This window comes from Amia ocellicauda, chromosome 8, assembly GCF_036373705.1.
Source record: "Amia ocellicauda isolate fAmiCal2 chromosome 8, fAmiCal2.hap1, whole genome shotgun sequence".
NCBI lineage: Eukaryota > Metazoa > Chordata > Actinopteri > Amiiformes > Amiidae > Amia > Amia ocellicauda.
The window spans coordinates 25,256,351-25,276,084 of NC_089857.1; the positions used below are offsets into that span (position 1 = coordinate 25,256,351).

A 19,734-nucleotide genomic window follows, 5' to 3' on the forward strand; every position below is an offset into this window, starting at 1 on the left:
GTTTTATTTGTGTCTTAAGAGAGAAACTTTAACTCAGAGAGGGAAGTGGCTCAAATGGAACCTGGGAAAGTGCATTCAGCACAACATCAAGGCACCAGAAAGGAAGTAATACATAATAATGAGACACAAGGGGGAGAAGATGCACCGCTCCTTTCAAAAGCTGTGATGCCTGGAAGGGGGAACCAGGTGACACACGGCCAATTCGTGAATGGAGTCCAGCACCTCCTGTAGAAATTCCAATATGACCAACATGAGACAGAACACACGTCTATAACACCAGTCAGTAGGAAGTATACTGAGACTGCGTAAAAGGGTCTCTTGCACTCAGCAAGGTGGAAACTACCACAGCTGGCAGCCCTCATGCTGAAAATTGACCCCTCTCATGGGCAAAACCCAAAGCTGCATCACTGCCTAGTTCAGGTGCAATAATGCACCCAGGGCTCCCTGTTGAACAGCATAGAAAACCACAGTCTCTGGGGCCACCGAGTGGCTACCAGGAGAAATGACATACTCTCCAAGATGGCAGGGTGAAGCGTATCAGGGGGAATGTGGACAAGAGGCAGTGCAGCCACAGGTCGGCCAGTGCATCCACTACTAATGTGCTGCCGAACACGTGGATGGAGAATAACAGAGGGCAGTGCATCGACTACCGCAAGTTGAAGAAATCTAGTTATATTACTTTTTTCAGTGTAGTAGACTTACTGTGTGACACAGCACAGAGAGCAACAGTTCTAATATACTAATAATCTTTCACATGGACAAATCAACTGCAACATGTTCCCATTCAGTTACAGCAGTGCTCAAAAATAGAAACAAACAAACAAACAACATATTGAATACTTTCTAAAAGTACAACTTTATTACCTGCAGTCTCTTAAAGCTTTAGGGACATTGTAAAAATGAAAAGTGTATATATACCAGCATTGAAAAGGTCAGATTTATACAAGAAATGGTTCTCAACTAACTGCTGTTGACATATTGATTTGCTATTTCAAAGATCCACAGGGTAACATGTCATTTGAGATTTTGTTCAGAGACCAGTGATGTTTTGTATACGCCACAACTTTCCTTTTAAAACAGTTAGGCTGCTAGCTAGCAGGATAATAAAGGAAATGTATGCAAATACAACAGCGAAGAGCTGTGCTTTAATAAATTGTATCTGATTACTCACAGGTACAACCATACCTAGTGTAAAGCAAAGTCTTCCAATCAAAAAAGAAAAGAATATATTAAAAACATATGTTGGGAAGTTATTAAATTATGATATGTTGATTAACTAATGAGAAAGCAATTACTATAAATAAATAACTACCTATTCTGTCCTAGTTATCTATCTTCCTTATCATCCATCTGCTGAAAAATTATTAACATGTACAATGATAATACAGATATAATTGTTGTTAATATAATTACAGATATAGATACAGTTGCTGCAAGCAATATCCACACCCTTTGAAACAATGCTATTGCTTGCTTCATTTAGTATAAAAAATATGGGTAATCTAACCATACTTATGCATCAGTTACAGTCCTTACAATTTTTTAATGCTGAATGAGAAAAGTAAAGGTAACCTTTGATTGAACTATGTAAACTTTTGACTCAGTGGGACAATGTTCATGTGGATTTTATTTCTAGATGTTTTAACCACCTTGTGCAGTTGTACCCTGGTATGTAGTATTCTTTGGATTTTACCAGTTGAAGCTGCATTATGCTCATTGTGTTGAATCATGTGTACCCCACTGTCAATGTATGAGCAATACATGAATTTCTAGGCAATAGTCAGCATGGGTTGAGAAAAGGAAGATCTTGTTAAACCAACTCATTATATTTCTCTGAACAAGCGAGTGACAAAAGAAAAACCAGTTAACACAATGATATGTCTGGATTTCAAAGCAGCTATTGATAAATATCTACACAAACATTAATTCTCAAACCAAAAACTGCAGGACTCTCAGGTAAGGTATGCACTTGGATTGAAAACATACAAATTTATAGAAAACAAAGAGTAATGAAAGGAGGAGAAACTAGAGGGGTTGAGGTCATTAGTGGAGTACTACAGAGATATTTGTTAAGATCAATGCTCTTTCTCATTTATATGCCGCTCCAGCTCATCCAGAACTCTGTGGCTCGTCTGGTATTCTCTCTGCCCAATTCGCACACGCTACTCCACTGCTCCGCTCCCTGCACTGGCTCCCGATACTGGCACGCATTCACTTCAAGACATTGACCCTCACCTACTGCTGTCTCGACCACACTGCACCAAGTTACCTTCAGACCCTTGTCTCCCCATACATCCCCTCCAGACCACTGCGCTCTTCCGGTGCCAGAAGACTAACTCTACCTCCTCTCCACTCTCCTTCCTCCAGAGCCGCTCCTTCTCATCCCTGGCCCCTAAGTGGTGGAACGACCTGCCCACTGAAGTCAAAACAGCAGAGTCCTTGACCTCCTTCCGGCACTTACTCAAGACACATCTTTACAGACAGTACTTGTAATATTAGTCCTTTACTCTCCTGTAAGATAGTACTTTACAATGTTTTATCATACTTCTTGCATTACTAGTACTCATATTATTTTGATTTCCCCTATGCTCAATTCCCACTGCACTTAACTTTTACAATCCTGTAAGACTTCCTTTATTGTATTCACTGAATTTGTAATGTTTTATGCCTTGTACTGAACTGTATTTTTGCACTTTGTATTGCACTTATATTTTGTACGTCGCCCTGGATAAGGGCATCTGCCAATAAATAAATATTATTATTATTATTATTATTATTATTAATAATAATAATAATAATAATAATAATAATAATAATAATAATAATAATAATAATAATAATATTTCCAGCATATATGGTATAATTATTGAGCTTTTTCCCATTTGCAGATAACATCAAAGTAGATCTAGTAGATAATAATACAGCATCAGCTTTTGAAATCTAAGATATCAAACAGTATTGAGACTGGGAAAAATGTATGTTGAAAACTGTAAAATACTACATAGGTAGCAGGTCAGGAATGTTTGTAATTGTCTTAATCTAGACAAAATGTGGAAGTTATTTTAAACAACTGAATGCTTTAATTTATAGTGATAAGTTTTGATTTTAAATTATGAAAAGTCATATTAAAATGTTGAATAGATTGTACAATTGTAGTATAATAATGATATTCCTGCTCTGGAAAGCTGCTCTAATCCAAAGGACTATATTAAGCAGACATCAAGGAATTGATTCTCTTCAGTATTAATCTTAAGAATTTGATTCAGGCAATCATAAATCCTACACAGGGACTAAAAAAAGTAAACAACTGTGATACTTAAAACAAAGACCACGAGTAGATTAGAAGAAAAAAAAAGATGTTTATTAAAAAATTATGTTTAGTTCAAGATGGAAAATAGGAAACAAGCTACCCAATTACATTACTTTTCTAAAAGATCTCCCATTGAAGTACTGATCAAGCCCAGCCATGCTTTGATCTGGCAAATGTTTTAGGGTGTAATGGCTTCCAGCATTATCAATAAACAATTCCAAAAGAAGAAGAAAATGTAGCATGCATCTCTTTTTTAACATGCATCTGCTTTATTTTGTATTTATTTATTTATTTGTTTGCTTATGTATTTATTAGAGGACACACTTATCAAGGGCCACTTACAGTTTACACAAATATTTTAAAGCATTACAAAAGTGCAGTGGTACATTCAATACAAAATACTATTCAAAGCATTGCAAAAGTGCAGTAGAACAGTCAGTACAAAATACAAAAAGCATACGTCCTACTTCTAGGATAGGGTTTAAACACTTACACACACACACACACACACACACACACACACACTATATATATATTGTGTATATGCATAAGATTGGATTGCCAGACTGGAAACAATCATGTCCAGATTGAATTAGTATTGTTTGATTAATAATAACATTTCCATACGTTTTATGCAGAGGGTATACAATGAGAACGAAAAACAAAAAGGATGTAATCATCATGCACCACTTATGATCCCTAACTCCATCTAGGTACCATTCAGGTCCACAGCAAAGGCTGATGGGAAGTAGCTAACATTTGGCTGTTAGTGGTACTCGAGTCTCAATACAGCTGCAGCAAAAGGTAGAAATATAGAGGCTAGTCTGAAAACCCAGGTTTACGTTGCTGTATTAATTTATGCCAGGAAGTGTCACCTTTCTTTTATAATGAGGAGTGTTTTGTGAAAGACAAGAAAAGGGGAAAGAGGAAAACCGCAATCTTAGCTCAATAAAAAGGATCTGCGTAACACTGGGCTTCTGCAGCACCGCGAAGACTGATGGGTAAGCATGCCAAGAAGCAGCATTCCTACAAAACGAAATTCTAATTGTGCAAGACCACCACTTAGGTTGTAGCTCATTTTCGTCTTTAGTAATGATTTCCGCTTTAAAATTATCAGTGTACACGAAATAGCTACGTGTGAATTAAACCGGAGAGTTAATTTTATTAGGAATCAGCGCACAAAGCAGGGCAAGAGAAGCAGAGCAGAAGCTGTGTGCAGTCAGACCGCGATGCCTGATGGGTATGACAATCATTACTGTCTGGATTAAAATACACATTAAAGGCTAATCGGTAACGTTTTCCCAGTATTGCAAGGAAGCACGGACACCAAAGAGATCACCCCCAGAGTATTTTCACATCAATACGAAACAGATGTTGTGGGTTTAGCATTCATTCACACTTTTATCTCAGAGAAAGCAGCACAACGAAGTGCCTTCTGGGTAGGGAAGAAAATCCAAACGGACCCTATGTCGTGTTAAATAAACAAACTAAAGAAAGCCGGTGGGCTTTTGTCACAGCATACACGAACTGCAGCAGCTTTACTTGAACTTAACCAAGTGTTGGGATAAAGGGACGTTTTGGTGTTTTGATAGGATCCAAACGGCAGCACAGCCATGTCACATGACTGCTACAGTCAGCATTTTGTGGGTGGGCAGCAGTGGTATAGGTTTATTGCTGCTGCTAGGTAGTTCAACATCCCCGAGATGTTCTTCATGTTTTCCCGTCTATCTATCTTTTAAATGGGGTCATTGTAGGGTTAACATTATTTTAAATGCAATGATTTTGAATGATTTGCCTTTGTTATAGGTATTGGTTGAAATATGCTGATGGATACATGGCTTGATCTGGTGCTGAGGTCATGGCTGTCCTTGTTTTATTCCTCTAAACTGGCCACCCAGGGACAAGACTCCACCTTAGGTCAAAACATCACTGACAACTCTTGCAGAAGCAGGGCATCCTAAGCAGGTTTGGATTTATGGTCTTTATTGTCTTTGTGATTGATAATATTATTCATGATCACCCTTAGCATGATCATCATCAGTATTTGCTGTTTTGTAACCTTATGTCTATACAAGTGCAATGCAACAATTTGAAAGTTTGTGTTTTTTGCATATTTCTTAAAATGCAATTTTTAGACAGTATGCTTTGCTTTTGTAATCTGTTCATTTCTTACTGTTTTCATATCCTGCCGTGCTTTTTGCGTGCATTAAGAGTTTGTAATCTGCAGCAATTAAATCAGACAGAAAATTAAACAGGCCTCCTAATTCTGTGGAGTAATATGATTAAATTAGGTGGGGATGTGTAATGCACTGTCTTTAGTGCACAGTGCTTGATTGGCAAGCTTCACTGCTTTGTGTGCTCCTCAACAACATTTTGAAGATTGCGGTCTGTTTCTGTAACAAAACCATAGTTTGCACAAAAATAATCTAAGCAGGAAACACTAATGATACTTTTTATAATTCCGTGTACTTAATGGGGAAACAAAAAAAGTATTTGAGTATAGTATGAAACTATAAAGATTGAGGAGTTGGGTAGGGTAGTACTCCGTGAGTACGGAATATGTGGATTATATGCTTTTATGGAAACTTTTTATTCCAAACCATTTCCTTATGTATATATACACAGGACCTTGTAACAACAGTTTTGGACTCCTGCAGGCCTAATAGGTATTATGCATAATTATTATGATTATGATGATCATTATAATAAGAAAAAGTCAATTTATAAAGTTATACTGTACAGATAAACTGGATATACAGACAAAGAAAATGACACAAAGGCAACAAGTTTCCATGAAGCAAATATGTTATGTCAATAAGGAAAATGTTATGTTTAAAAGTTGACAACTTATGTCAGAAAATTACGGTTTCATTAGTTATGTAAAACAATCATGATATATCCAAGAACAATATATGATTTCATGTAATAAAAACAATTTCTACATCTGTTTGTTTCAGGTCTTTTAAAGACCTTTCACGTCAGAAAACTGGAGTGAGGTAGGGTTCTAGGGCCAAGACTGAGCAGGAGCTCCTGTGCCAGTGTGTAGAAGGTGCCCGGTAAGTTCAAATTTGTTTAAAAGTACCTGCATACCTGAATATTATTATAAACTCAGTATACTAAATATACAGCTGTGGTTTTGTTTAAGTGTGTGCTGACTAAGATGCTGTAACCAATTAGTCGTCTTAAGCTGTGATAGGTTGAACTGAAAAAGTAACGCTACAACTGAATGTTCCCAGTGTCATGTGCCAGAACGACATTTATAAATTGATTTAAATTAGTGTTGAGCTACCCACGCAACTTTAGTAAGTCATGAGTTTGGCTTTTTGCACTTTTTTCTTTTTTCGTTGTTGTTGTTTTTTTCTTTAAAAAGAAAGATGTAGGGAACTGACAAAAGAAACTGCATAGTTTTAGTAGATATTTAGTAGATACCTTTTACCTCTTCTGCTTTTTACAAATGGTTTTCAAGACTGTGTAGATTATTGTAATAAAGTATTTACTTCTACTGGCATGGATTCAAAGACAGATCTGTATCTGTATCTTTCTTCATTCTTTTGATGCAACATTTTCTGCTTTAGAAAACTACATGTAACACATCTTTATTTAATCATTTAGATTTCCCCAGCTTTTTTAATCCGCTTTCTGCATTAAGATGGAACTTGTCAATCATAGTTTGCAGGACCCTGTTCCTGGAGAGCTGGATGATAATTGTTTTTTTCCCCCTTTCTTCTTTCACCGATTTGTAGAATAAACAAGTTGGTCTGCATAATTAGATTTTATTAAAGAGTTTGGCAAAAACAAAACTGAGCAGAAATTCCTGTTTTTGTGTATAAGTTAGGCCTATATATGTTTAAAGTAACCTATTTATTGCTTGAGAGAATATACAAACTCAACTAAAGAAAGCCTTGGGGTAAATACATGCCTGACATAATTGCACCAGGAATAACCACTTATTTTAAAGGTCACATTAGGTATGTTACCAAAAATTAAAGCTCTGTACCTTTCAATGATTTTTGGACAATTGTGTCAATGTCCTGCAATGTCAAATCTACAAAATGTTAATACAACAAAATATTAACTCAGTTTATAACTGAAATAAGATTTGACCTTGTGTAGTTTGGAGAATGGAGAACCTAGTGTTTCTCACTTTATTCTAAATCTGTTTGGAAGCAAGTTTCCTTTGACGATCAACTATGGATATAAAAATGTATTTTCAGTTTCAACACATTACAAAAATATTTGCAATGGAAAACATTTATGCAACTGTAAAATCCGGTTTATGCAATACATTTCTGAATCTCGGTCTTCCTGTCAATTAGATGGGTAGCTCCTATAGCTTATTATAAGAAGCACATTGTATAGTCTGATTATTGTTATTACAAACTCGGTACACTAACTGCATCTGTGGTTATGTTTCGTTAACAGTGTAAATTGATTACAATACTGTAACAAAACAATTTGGCTTGTGAAGTTATGATAATTTGAACTACAGCTGAATGTTCCCAGTGTCATGTGTCACAACCAAAGTTACAATTTGCTGAAATTCGTGTTGGTATACTCACGCAACTTTATTTAAGGCATGTGTTGGCTTGTTGCATGTTTTTTTTGGTTCTTGAAGTAAAAAGAAACCAGTAGGGAACTGACTAAATAAACTACGTAGTAAATATGAGACCTTTTACCTGTTCTGTTTTTCAAAAATGGTTTTCAAGACCCACTGTGTAGATTATGGTAATAAAGCATTAACTTCACCTGGCATGAGTTCAAAGATGGATCTGTATCTGTATCTTTCTTTGTTCTTTTGATGCAATATTAATATAATGGGAAAACTAAATACATATTTATATACCTATTTACATTTCCATTGCTTTTTTTATCAGCTTTCTGCTTTAAGTTGGTTTGTGAATCAAAATGGCAGGAACTTGATCCTAGAAAGCTGGATGTATAGGCCTAATGTTTTTTTTTTTTTTCAACCAATTAGTATAGTAAACCAATTAGTCTGCATAATTAGTTTTTATTGGAGAGTTGGCCAAAAACAAAATGGAACAGCAATTCATGTTTTTGCCAATGATATATTTATAGCAAGACAATGCAACCAGATTTTTGCTTTCAGAGGATTTACAAACTGAAAAAGCCTTGGGGGTAAATACATGCCTGACATAATCGTACCAGGAATAACTTATTTTAAAAGTCACATTAGGCCTTTTACCAAAAATTAAAGCCCTGAACCTTACAATGATTTTTGGACAATTGTGTCCATGTCCTGTAATGTCACCTCTGCATGATGTTAACATAACACAATATCTCATAACTCAGTTCATAGCTGAAATAAAATTTTGAACTTGTGTAGTTTGTGTATTTGACGGTCAACTATGGATACAAAAATGATACCAAGAACATGTACTTTGCAAAGGAAAACATTTATGCCTCTGATCATTGTTTGAGAGAAAATACGAACTCAAATACACATCCAGTCAGTATCACATTGGAAAACAAACAAACATATTTGTCACAAAGATATGCCACATATTCCCATTCTTACCTGTAGTAATGTACATCAATTCGAGGTCAAAAGTGATGCAACATTGTCAAAGGAACTCTATGCTTTCAAAATGCCTCATGATTAATGTTCCAGGGAAAAGCAAGAAAGGGCAGTTGGAATGCCTTACATTTATTGGTTAAGCCTTAGTCCTACTTGTCAAAGATCAATCGGTATAATGTGTTTTTTAAATCATTTGTTGACCATAAATGTGATAGCAGACACCCTTATCCAGGGCAACTTACAATATAGTACATGATTTTTACATACAAAGACTGTTTTTACTGGAGAAATCTAGGTAAAGTACCTTGCTCAAGGGTACAATCAGGGTCCCCCACCTGGGATTAAACACAGCCCTCCACTCTAGAGACCAGAGCCCTAACCACTACTCCACACTGATGCCCATTAACATTCTGCTTGCTAGAACAGTAGAGTTTTTTGTGTTTTTCTATAAGTTATGAAACATGCATATTTATTTGATCAATATTTTTACCAAATATGCTTACAACATGTTTTTAATAAATATTTAATTGCATATCCCACTATGAATGTTTTGGTATAGTTATGCTGCAGGATATTTAACATGGTGGGTGGATAGAAAAACAGTTAAATTTAGAATGCATTTCAGTATGTTAACTTTGGGTAACCTGTGTAATGTTGCGACATTGCACATAGATTTTGTTATTTAACAGATGGTTTGAAGGACGTTTTGCTTCAGCTGTTAAATCTGCACATAAGGTATATGACTTTAAGGTGGGATAACTAATGTTATTATAGAGTAGCATTACAGTTGTTGAGGAAGTAACTAAATGAAAAGCTTAACACAAGCAGTCTAATAGTATTTGTTTCTTTTGTACTTCTGCTTTTGTGCATATTGCTGTAATGTACAATTACAGTTTAGTACTCCCAACCAGTGCTTTTTTGGTTATTAAAAAGATGTGGTTTTGATTAACCGTTGCTGTGTACTGCAGGCACTGAATTCACATTTTTTAAAAGCCAGCAATGTTTGCAGAATCGATAGGACTCATGGCACAGTATGTGCCTCACACAGGAGAACAATTCACAGCAAAATTAATTCCTGTTCAGTTTATTATACAAATACAAAATGCAGATAATATGGAAAATAGGCTATATCATTGTTGTTATCCTTGTATAATCTGATATACTTTTAATTTTACTCACTGCATCACACTCATTTGTGTATTCACATATAATGTCTTAACCTTTTCAAAGGCTCTTTTCTGCTTGCCATTATTTCTCAAGGCTTGTGCAGTATTCCAGGCAGGCTTACAAACAGTTAAAAGGCCTTTTGTTTTTGTAGTCATTTATGTACTCTAGCCATCTGGTCTGAATTGTGTTGGTCCGTCTACTTGGACATATTTACCTTCTCTTCTCAGTTATCTTGTGTGTGAGGGATTTGTTTTTTTAGATTATTTTTAATTTCTGTCCTTTCTCCTACACCCAGCAGTGAGAGGCTGCATCTCCATTGCCAGGAAAGACACCTCACCCTTCAGCACACACGTAGACAATGGCCTAATTCTGCTGTGTAACACTGCCCCCTTTGCCATTAACCATTCAGCATCTGGAAAAACAATCCTGTTCAGCAAGCAGGATCAGTATTTATGAAAAAATTAGGCCAGAGTTGTATATCAGAGCACTCAAGCAAGACCTTTCATAGTGGGAATGAAAATGTGGGTATGGCATAACTTCCTTCACCCCTGTGTTTGTGTGTATGTGTGCGCTTGTGTGTGTGTGCGTGTGTTTGTAGTTCGGTGTTTTTTTTTTTTTCTCTCTTCATTTGCCACTGACAAGATGTTCACTCGCCTGTGGGCCATAGGGAATATACTGGTGACTGATTTTAATTGACACAGCTCTCTTTCTCTTTGGCACAAAAAGGGGGTATAAGGCTTGGAAAAATAAGCCAACTCTGAAACTGGGGGGAAAAAAAACACATCAGAGAAGCATGTTACGAAGCACAGTGGCACATTCAGAAAACTGCAAGGTAGAGCATGATTTTATCTATCTTATATATATATATATATATATATATATATATATATATATATATATATATGTGCATGTAAAGTCAAATAAAGGATTACATGCATTTGATTTCCCCCCTTTGATCAAATAGTAGCATGTTTTATTAAAGGTGCTGCATATTTCCTTATTTATTTGTGCTTTCAAATACAATTGTGCTTGCTGTTGTGTTGCTTGTTGATATGCTATCATTTAAAAAAAAATAATCAGAAAACAAAATCTGAGCTGTGTTCTGATTTATCCGGCATTTCATCAGATGTATGGTATTCTTGCATGTAATGTGAATTTTCTGAAGCAAGGGGGGCGTATTGTGTGTGTGGATAACTAACAGTAAAACAACTAAACTGTGTTATTTAGGCCTTATATTGTTCACTGAGGCAGTGCTGCATATGGGTACAGACACAGACATGAGCAAGTTACTTTAATCGGTTTCATGTAAACTAGCATTGATGCATTGCTGATTTTTTGTTTGAACAATATTTTGTAGAATATGCACCTAAATGTTGTACAGAAAGCATTGATCTTTCAGAGTGTTTAAATACTGGGCACTTTATCTCTGTGGCTGTGCTGCAGCAAAGGCTTCCATTGGCTTTATGTGGGGTGACCGGAACCGGCTGAAACTGGTTTGAGGCAGATTGAAGCTCATGAACAATGCAGTCACTGTGCTACAGTAAGATAGCTTGCTGCTTCATGGCAGCCAAAATACCAGAGGAGCCTGCAGAAAAGTGCCATCCCCAACAGTATGGTTGCACACTAGACACACTATTCCGGGTATGTGGCTACAGCAATCATAAACATTATGGTCGCTATATGGATGTATAAGGTGCACTGGAATCTTTCTCAGAGTGTCTGTCTTCTTTTGGTGAAGTGGATGATAGAGGGTGTCACCATCACTGTGGATATAACATGACCCTTTTTTGGCCTGACCTGGTTGAGATGTGGAGTTCTCTTTTCGGGGGGTTGCTTACAGGGCTATACTAAAGGAAGGTGGTTTGCTTGGGTTGCTGGAACGTTAATGGTGAGGAGTGGCAGATCTGCTGCATGTTACACAAATACAGTGCTGTGTGTTCACTCGTCTGCATTGTAAACCAGGGAAAGCATGCTGCAAAAATAGAGAAAATGACTAAAAGATAAGTGCAATGCTGTGCCTGTATATTAAAACATTCATCTCTCTCTGTCGCTGTCTCTCTCACTCTCTGAATATGCATTGTTGCTTAAACTGGCCATTTTCTTTCTTAGGCCTTTTCATGCTGGCAGCTATTAACCATCTGCAGTCTAAACCTTTAAAGGCATTTTACTCTGCATCGAACCATGCATGGCAATAATTCTTTTGACTAAACAAAAAAGATGATATAAATTTATCTTAAAGGGAATGCATTGACAATTTAAATTAATCTGAAACGGAGCAGTTTAGATTAGGGGACTATGGATGCATGAGAATAGTCATCCTTATCTCTAATTGGAATTCTTGTATTTTTGTCTTTTTGCACTGTTTCTTTTTTGTTTATTTAAAGGGCTTTTGCTTGCAGGGTTTAAGAAGTCATTGTGTTTTTATTTCTAGCATTTCAGAGCAACCTGTGCAGCAGGTTGAACATACACATGTTGTTCTAGTCGATTACTTTAAAACCCTTTGTACAACCTGATTATTATGATTTTTTCCTTTTAGAAGCAATATGTATTTCGATAAACAGATTGCATTAACCCTTAAGATTGAGGCTGTCATTATTGTAACTTGAAAAGCTTTCAGTGAACACATTTGTGCCTAGTGTTGTACAAATATACTGTAGGGTCATTGTAATTTTGCATGTTTTAAAACACAGGGATGTTGCATATCCATGTCCTCATATTTACATACATATTACATACATATTAATACAGTGAATAGCATATACATTTTAAGAGGGGCTGAATACACTAAAATATTAATGTTTAATGTCAAGCCATATTAAATTTCTGATGTTGATATATTTGAACTGCTTCTTTTCTACATAAGCTAGCTGAAATTCAGTGAATCGTGCTTGGCCTTTCATGATTTTTCTTTTTTTGTTTTTCTTTTACTACTTCTGCTTTTATTTCAATAGCAGCCTCCTATGAAAAGAAATTGGTTTGTCTTTGCAACCATTTTTGCAACAATCCTTCTGTCTTTCAGCTAGCTGGATGTAGGCTATAGCTTTAGTTGACCTTTCATTGTTTTTCATATCTGATTTTATGTATTCTGATGCAATTTGATATAAGGATTTAAGAGCATTGTGGTTTTGCATACACAATCTTTGTAGATCTATGTTTTAATTTTTTCATGCATGTTTGGAGCTTACTAAGAACATTTGGCAATTTAAAAATATAGTCATCCAAAAATGTTCAGTGTTTAGTGTTCAGCCAATTATTTCAGGTATTAATTCCACATTTGCATCCAAATCAGCCCCATTTGCAAACTTGTGCAAACAACACAGAGGTTAGGTGTTAGTGTTTCAAAAGCTGCAATTGGAGAAACCTATTCCATTAGAATGAAGAAGGAATTTACAAACTGAATTTGCTGATTTTGAAAAATTGGCAAGAATAATAATTAAAAAAACAACAAAAAAACATTATTTTAAAATGTTTATTTGTTATTAGTTGAAATACTATTGTGTGCTCAAGACCATCATGCTGTTGGGATGAGATGAGATTCTAGTTTAAATTAATTCATATTCACATGATACGAAAGTGGACAGTACCTATAAAATCAGGCAAAAGCAAGAGGAAACCTGTAGAATGCCATGCTACACACATGAATTTAGCACAAAACTTTAAATAGTGCATTTATTTGTACAACAGGATGTTGCTAGAAAACAACAGGAAATGTTTAAGGCACATACTATCTCACTGTTGAATGTTAACAGGGTGGTGTTCCTCCAGTTCAAGAGAAGCTAAAAGGTAAACTTGTAGACTTCCAAACTAATAAACATGTTTACTGTGAAAAGAATTATGGAATCTCTGGCAGAACATGTGCAACTGTTTGAGAACCATCAAGTTATCTTAACAGTACTGTTAAACCTACGCTGCAATAGACATTTGTGCCACACACTCTTCTTTTGGAATAAGGTCATTTTCTTCTCGTGATATATTTACACAACTATCCAGTAGTGATCATGTGAATCCTTGGCACTATTCAGCTTGTTTTTTTTTTTTCTTAAAACTTTTACAAAAACCAAAACAAAACATAGCAATGTCCTGAAATGCCCTATCTGCATAGTGCATCAAAATACTCCAAATGAGACTTTTTACCTGTCCACAAGGGGAATTATTTTATATGGAGTATTGGGCCTTGGGGCTCAAATCACAACATTGCTATGGCCTGGCAAAACACTGAGCATGAACCCCACTGAGCATGCATGGGCTCCCCTCGATTTGTTCTCCTAAAAGGGACTCCTTAAACCCACTTCACAAGACTCCCTAATCTAGATTCTACTCTAAGAATTAGCGGTGATCCAGCATATCGAATTATCTGACCTCTTCCGTAGAATGAGCTGGTTATACTCACAGCTGGCATGTTATCTGGAGCTTAACATTTATTGATAAAGAAACAAACAAAAAAAAATCAACACTTGAAGTCTGGCATACAGACACCTTGCTTAGACCAATAGAAACAACTGAATGAGTTTGCTTCAGATGGTGGACATCTTGTAATTCTTAATCATTAGAGGTTTGCTCTAAAATGCAATACAGAAATTGAACTGCACATCATCTTAAAACTAAGATTTTTTTTTTAAATGTTAATACAAATAATATTACCTTTTATAGTGTAATATAAAGTTGGGGAACCTTCACAGAAGTGGCTGATATACAGAGTGGTGTTGAGGATTAATGGTTACAAGCGATTATGGGACTTCAAATGCAATAAATACAATGGAAATATTTAATTTTTAACAGCTGATGTCTCAGGATGCAATTGTGAATTGCAAATATTGTGATAGACAATAAAATGTAAATATGGAATTGTATATGAAGTGATAATGGCACTGATGAAATTATTGCAACAGGTTTTCATAACAATTTACATCCGTATTACTTCAGATTTCTGAATTTCTTTACACTAGAAAAATATGTAAATGAGAAGTGGAGAGGTTCGCAATATGCTGTCCTGTTGTTATAGAGATGGACTTGGCAAATGTCAGATGTGTTTAGTTTCAACACAAAAATATAAAACAGTGTTTCATGCAGTTTCAATTGGCTTTTGAGTGTTTGTGTGAGTACATGTATGTGTGTTTAGAGCAATGAGGTTTAAGATGTCTTTGTTAGTGATACTGTTTCATTAAAGCTTTGTGTTTCTTTGTAACATTACAATTCAGTTATGAGAGCTGGCTAACATAGAAAAATACATTTGAGTAGTGAATTCTGAAATTTGTTTGTTGTTGTTGTTATGGTCTTCTGTGTAATGCAAAACCACCGACACAAATGGCTTTCTTTTTCTTTTATTTTTTCAAACCCTTCCATGTTCTCTTTTTATTTCTCCCTTTTATTTTCAGGTTTGACATTTCTTTCATCATCCACCTCTCTCTGACTCAAGCATTTAATGCCTCACACCTTGTCCATCTTCACGCAGATGTGTGGACTGTTGGCCTTTTCTTCTTTGTCCTCAAGGTTTCTCTAAAAGATAGATTGCCTGAAAAGCTAAATACAAAACAGAACTACAGTAAATCAGATTGTACCTGCTGATTTTTGAAATTGGATACACAATTCCCTGTATGTTATAGCCAATCTGTATTGCATACTGAATGTGTTGCTTGGCAGACTGTGTAAAGTTTGTTTCTGTATGTGATTTCAAATGACAGACTTTATCTTGCAATAATTATACTTAGAAATGTTTCTACCAGACAATGAATGCATCTTACGTGGTTTTTGTCACCTATAATGGAAGGAGGCATCTGTACATTAGAACGATCAATCTGATTAATGATGGCTGATGTTTCAGGTTGCTGTAAAGTTTTGCAGTGTAAACTGTGCTGCTTTTTGAATAATTAAATTATCTTTTGTCATTCTGTTGTTTAAAGTGGTTTCTTATTATTTGTTTGTCTACTTTTTACAGAAACAATAATGTTGATTGTTTAATCTGATTTTAATAGTCTGAATAACACTTAATTCAGTGCCAACAATTAAATGCCACTGCTTTTAATGCAGTCATTATTATGATGGGTTTATTATTCAAATACAATACTAAAAAACTCCTGAAAAGATTTAAAAAAATAAAACTGAAGGCATGAAATATGTGGAACTAACTGTGTCTAGCTACACTTTGTTTGAGTGATTGCTAAATTGTAGCTTACATACATTATATATACATACATATAATACATGTAGCATATATTGGGATATTCTTCTGATATTCAAAGTGAAATAGTCATCAGCTTCATATCACACTTTCACCAGGAAAGGTAGCTTCTCAGCTTAATTCCCTAGAGAACATTCTCTCATGTTTGTTACTGTAAACATCCTTTCCCTCATTAATACATGTCAGAATGTATTGTGCTCACCACTGTTGTATTTAACTTTTTATTTGCTTAAACAAGTCAAGGAAAACACTGAAACAGGTCCTCTGACAACTGTAATTATCCTTAAAATGTTATATGTACTACCGGATTTCCGTTTGTTTTTCTTTTTGTTTTTTGGCCATTTTGTGTGCCTCAAGATCTACAGATGCACATATGTTGTGAAAAAACGTCTACTTATGAACTCTTATCCCTACTGAATTCTTTAATAGATTTTTTTTTTTTATGTAATGAAGTGGCAAGTACACAACAGTTTAATACATTTTAAAATGATTTGATTTTAAAACTATATATTTTTTTCAAACTTAAACTAAACATTAATTACAGACTGAAACTAAACATTCTGATAGGTGAACACATGAAATACAGAACAAACTGGTGAGCGGCAAATGTTTGTACTATTCTCATGGAAAAAATAAGTTCCTGACAAAATCAGAACACAACAGTTGGTCAGTATGTCATGTGGAGTTCTTGTATTTGTTTATTAATTTCCCTGTTTAAGGTGTCAATGTCTAGCTTATGAAGTTAAACAGGGAAGGTGACATGACAAAAGGTGACAATGACAAATCACTATGGTGTTCTCACAGGTTTGACTTTGACTTTGAGTCATTGAAGGAAAAAAGTATTTCAAATTATTAGTCATTTACGTAGGCGAAGAACTTATCTGCCACTTTTTTGTGTAATATGTTTTTCTACCACTGTTGAAAATGTTTAGAAAAGATGCCTCACAGCCATGATATAGAAACTCAAAAGGGCCTCCTTGTTAGGACTTGTCTTTGGAATGAGAGCTGTATCTTAATTCCTGGAAGAATCTGTAATGGTGTTTGCTGTAGTATGGGGGAAGTTTATGGAATCACTCCTTGATTAGCAGTGGAAGTAACAGTTTCTCTTCATGTATCAGTACATTAATACATGTGGTATAATGTTTTTCTGACCTAGTCCTGTATCATTCACCCAAGCAACTGAAAAATACTTTTATATGTAAGAGAAATTATAATAACATTTGTAACTTTTTTTTTTCTCGTGTGTTAAAATATATTTTTTCCATCTAGTATGTCATAAGATCAAAGACTTTCAGTAAAGTATTATTTTACTATGTGTTACAGCCTAAGAATTCCTAAAATTGTGAATTAATTGTCCATTAAGAATAATACATATCATTGCATTTTAAGTGGTTTGATCATGTGAGGTAATTTCTTTCTCTGTGTAAAATAAAGTGATTCATGGTTTAGGCCTATGTTTTAGATCACAAGTAGCCTTTGATTTAATTGTGGTTACAAATCGGACCATTAACAAGTTTTGCTATAGCATGTCAATTTATGAAATATCCATTATACAGTATGTCATAATGCCTGCAAGGATTTATTGTCAGTTTATTTTGAAGGAAGCAGACTTGGAGAACTATGGCTTTAGTTGCCAGTGATTGCAGTTTTATAAACAAACATCACAGCTAGCCACTTCCTCAGGTTTGAACATTGGAAACATGGGATATTACTGATTTAAAAATTATACATGATAGAAAGATTGAACAGATTGAAATGAGCTTCCACAAATAAGGTCATATCATGAATCAAATATAACAACATTAAAACAAACCTAAAACAGAATGCATATAACTCCTGAGATGTCATACTCTCATTACCTATTCGTAGTATTGACTCCCAGAATCTCCCAGGGTATATGAGAGAGAGTCCACTGACTAAAAGTTTCCCCCAGTGAGCAACCAATTTGTCCTCATTATAATTAGTATTAAAATGTGCTTCATTACAAAGCACTACCTTAACATCAAGTAGTTAGATGTATTCGTTGTGTAAGAAGATTTTATCATTGACTCTATTCTAACTACAGATCCATTTGATTAAAAAACAAGTCATGTGGGGGGTTGTGTAATTTTTAGTGTTAGAAAATATAACCAGTTAAGTAATCATGATTTCATAAGAACAATATAATGAACTAAGATGGGGCACACTCTCTGCAAGCGTTTTTCTATGATTTCTGATGCTACTTTATTTTTTTTAAGTGTAGATATTTGGTATGTTTTAAAACCGTTGATAAAAAGATAAACAACCCAACCATCTTTTATTACAGCTATGAAACCTGAGTTGGTGTTTTTTTTTATTTTGGGGTAAGATATAGCCTGGGATTGCTTGGACTGAGGTAAATATTGCTGGGGTATGGGTCTGCTCCAATATTGTACTCTGTTTGGGCTGCTTCATTTGCTTGGATCCTTACACACTACAGCTGAGGCACAGCTGTATGATCAACCAACCACATTAATTCAAATTATTTAACCATTTGTGTAATATTCATACCTCATGTATGTACAGTCATCAATATCCTGTATTGCTTTAATGCATCTATTTTTCAGCTGCAAAATGTGGCTTCACAAATGTTAATCATATTAATATTATGATGATGATGATTCTAATTGGCAATATTTGTTTGTACCTGTTAATTTAAAATGTTTGTGTGTACCTCATCGATCTATGAAATTAAGGAAAAACCTTGGGACATTTACTTGGGCTGTTTCAACCATCAGAATAGTTATATGGTTTTTATTACTTTTTCCCCAATTCATGATAGATGTTAACACAGTTCAAGTCCAGACTTTTATTTAAAAGTCTGTCACAGATCAGGAAGTACATTTAATTTGCCAAGATCGATCTAAAGGTGAAGTTTTTGGTGTTCATAATAAAAGCCCTTGAATGCTTCAGTTGTATTATACAAATCAACCCCTAAATCACTTGACTTAAATTAAAAATCTAGGTAGCAAATAACACTTAGCTAATTGTAGTAGCTGGCTATTATGGACCACCATCAACCCCAAGCAAGCACTTGAACTTTATTTTGTGATCTTGCTCCTTGTATTACCTCTCACTTTGTTTTATTAGGGAATTTCAACCTGGGTATGCTTTAACCATAGTTATCTTATTAACTATTGTTAGCTTAACCTAAGTCTTGATAACAACTCACCTCAGAAATTGGCTCAGCTAAATATAGTTCTTAGTAACACTGAAACCTCTGAAACCAATCTGTTTTGTTTTTTCAGGACTTGAGTTGCCACTGTTTTATGGCTTGTACCTGTAGTAGCTGCACTTGGAAACCATCCATTCCTTGGTTGTGGCTCATTTCAGTTTATAGTGGCTAATAATTGCAACTCAGGGTGAAGCTACATTCTTTGTTTGTATTGTTAATGAGGAACAGTCGTCAGTTGACTTACCTGTCTAAATAAGGGTTAAATAAAATCATTAAATTGACATTTCTGTAGTACATACATATGCACACAATGGAAACTGAAACTGTTTTCACAGTATATTTAAATAAAT

The 19,734-nt window shown here is 35.1% G+C and overlaps 1 protein-coding gene across 1 annotated transcript in view; it reads left to right on the top strand.

The window, feature by feature from the left end:
• The first annotated feature begins 4,052 nt into the window (after positions 1–4,052).
• znf532 (zinc finger protein 532) overlaps positions 4,053–19,734 on the top strand; it is a 36,315-nt gene continuing 20,633 nt past the window's right edge. The window contains exons 1-3 of the mRNA XM_066710788.1: positions 4,053–4,311; positions 5,117–5,275; positions 6,268–6,366. The gene's annotated coding sequence lies outside the window, so the exon portion shown is untranslated. The remainder of the gene's footprint in view (positions 4,312–5,116; positions 5,276–6,267; positions 6,367–19,734) is intronic.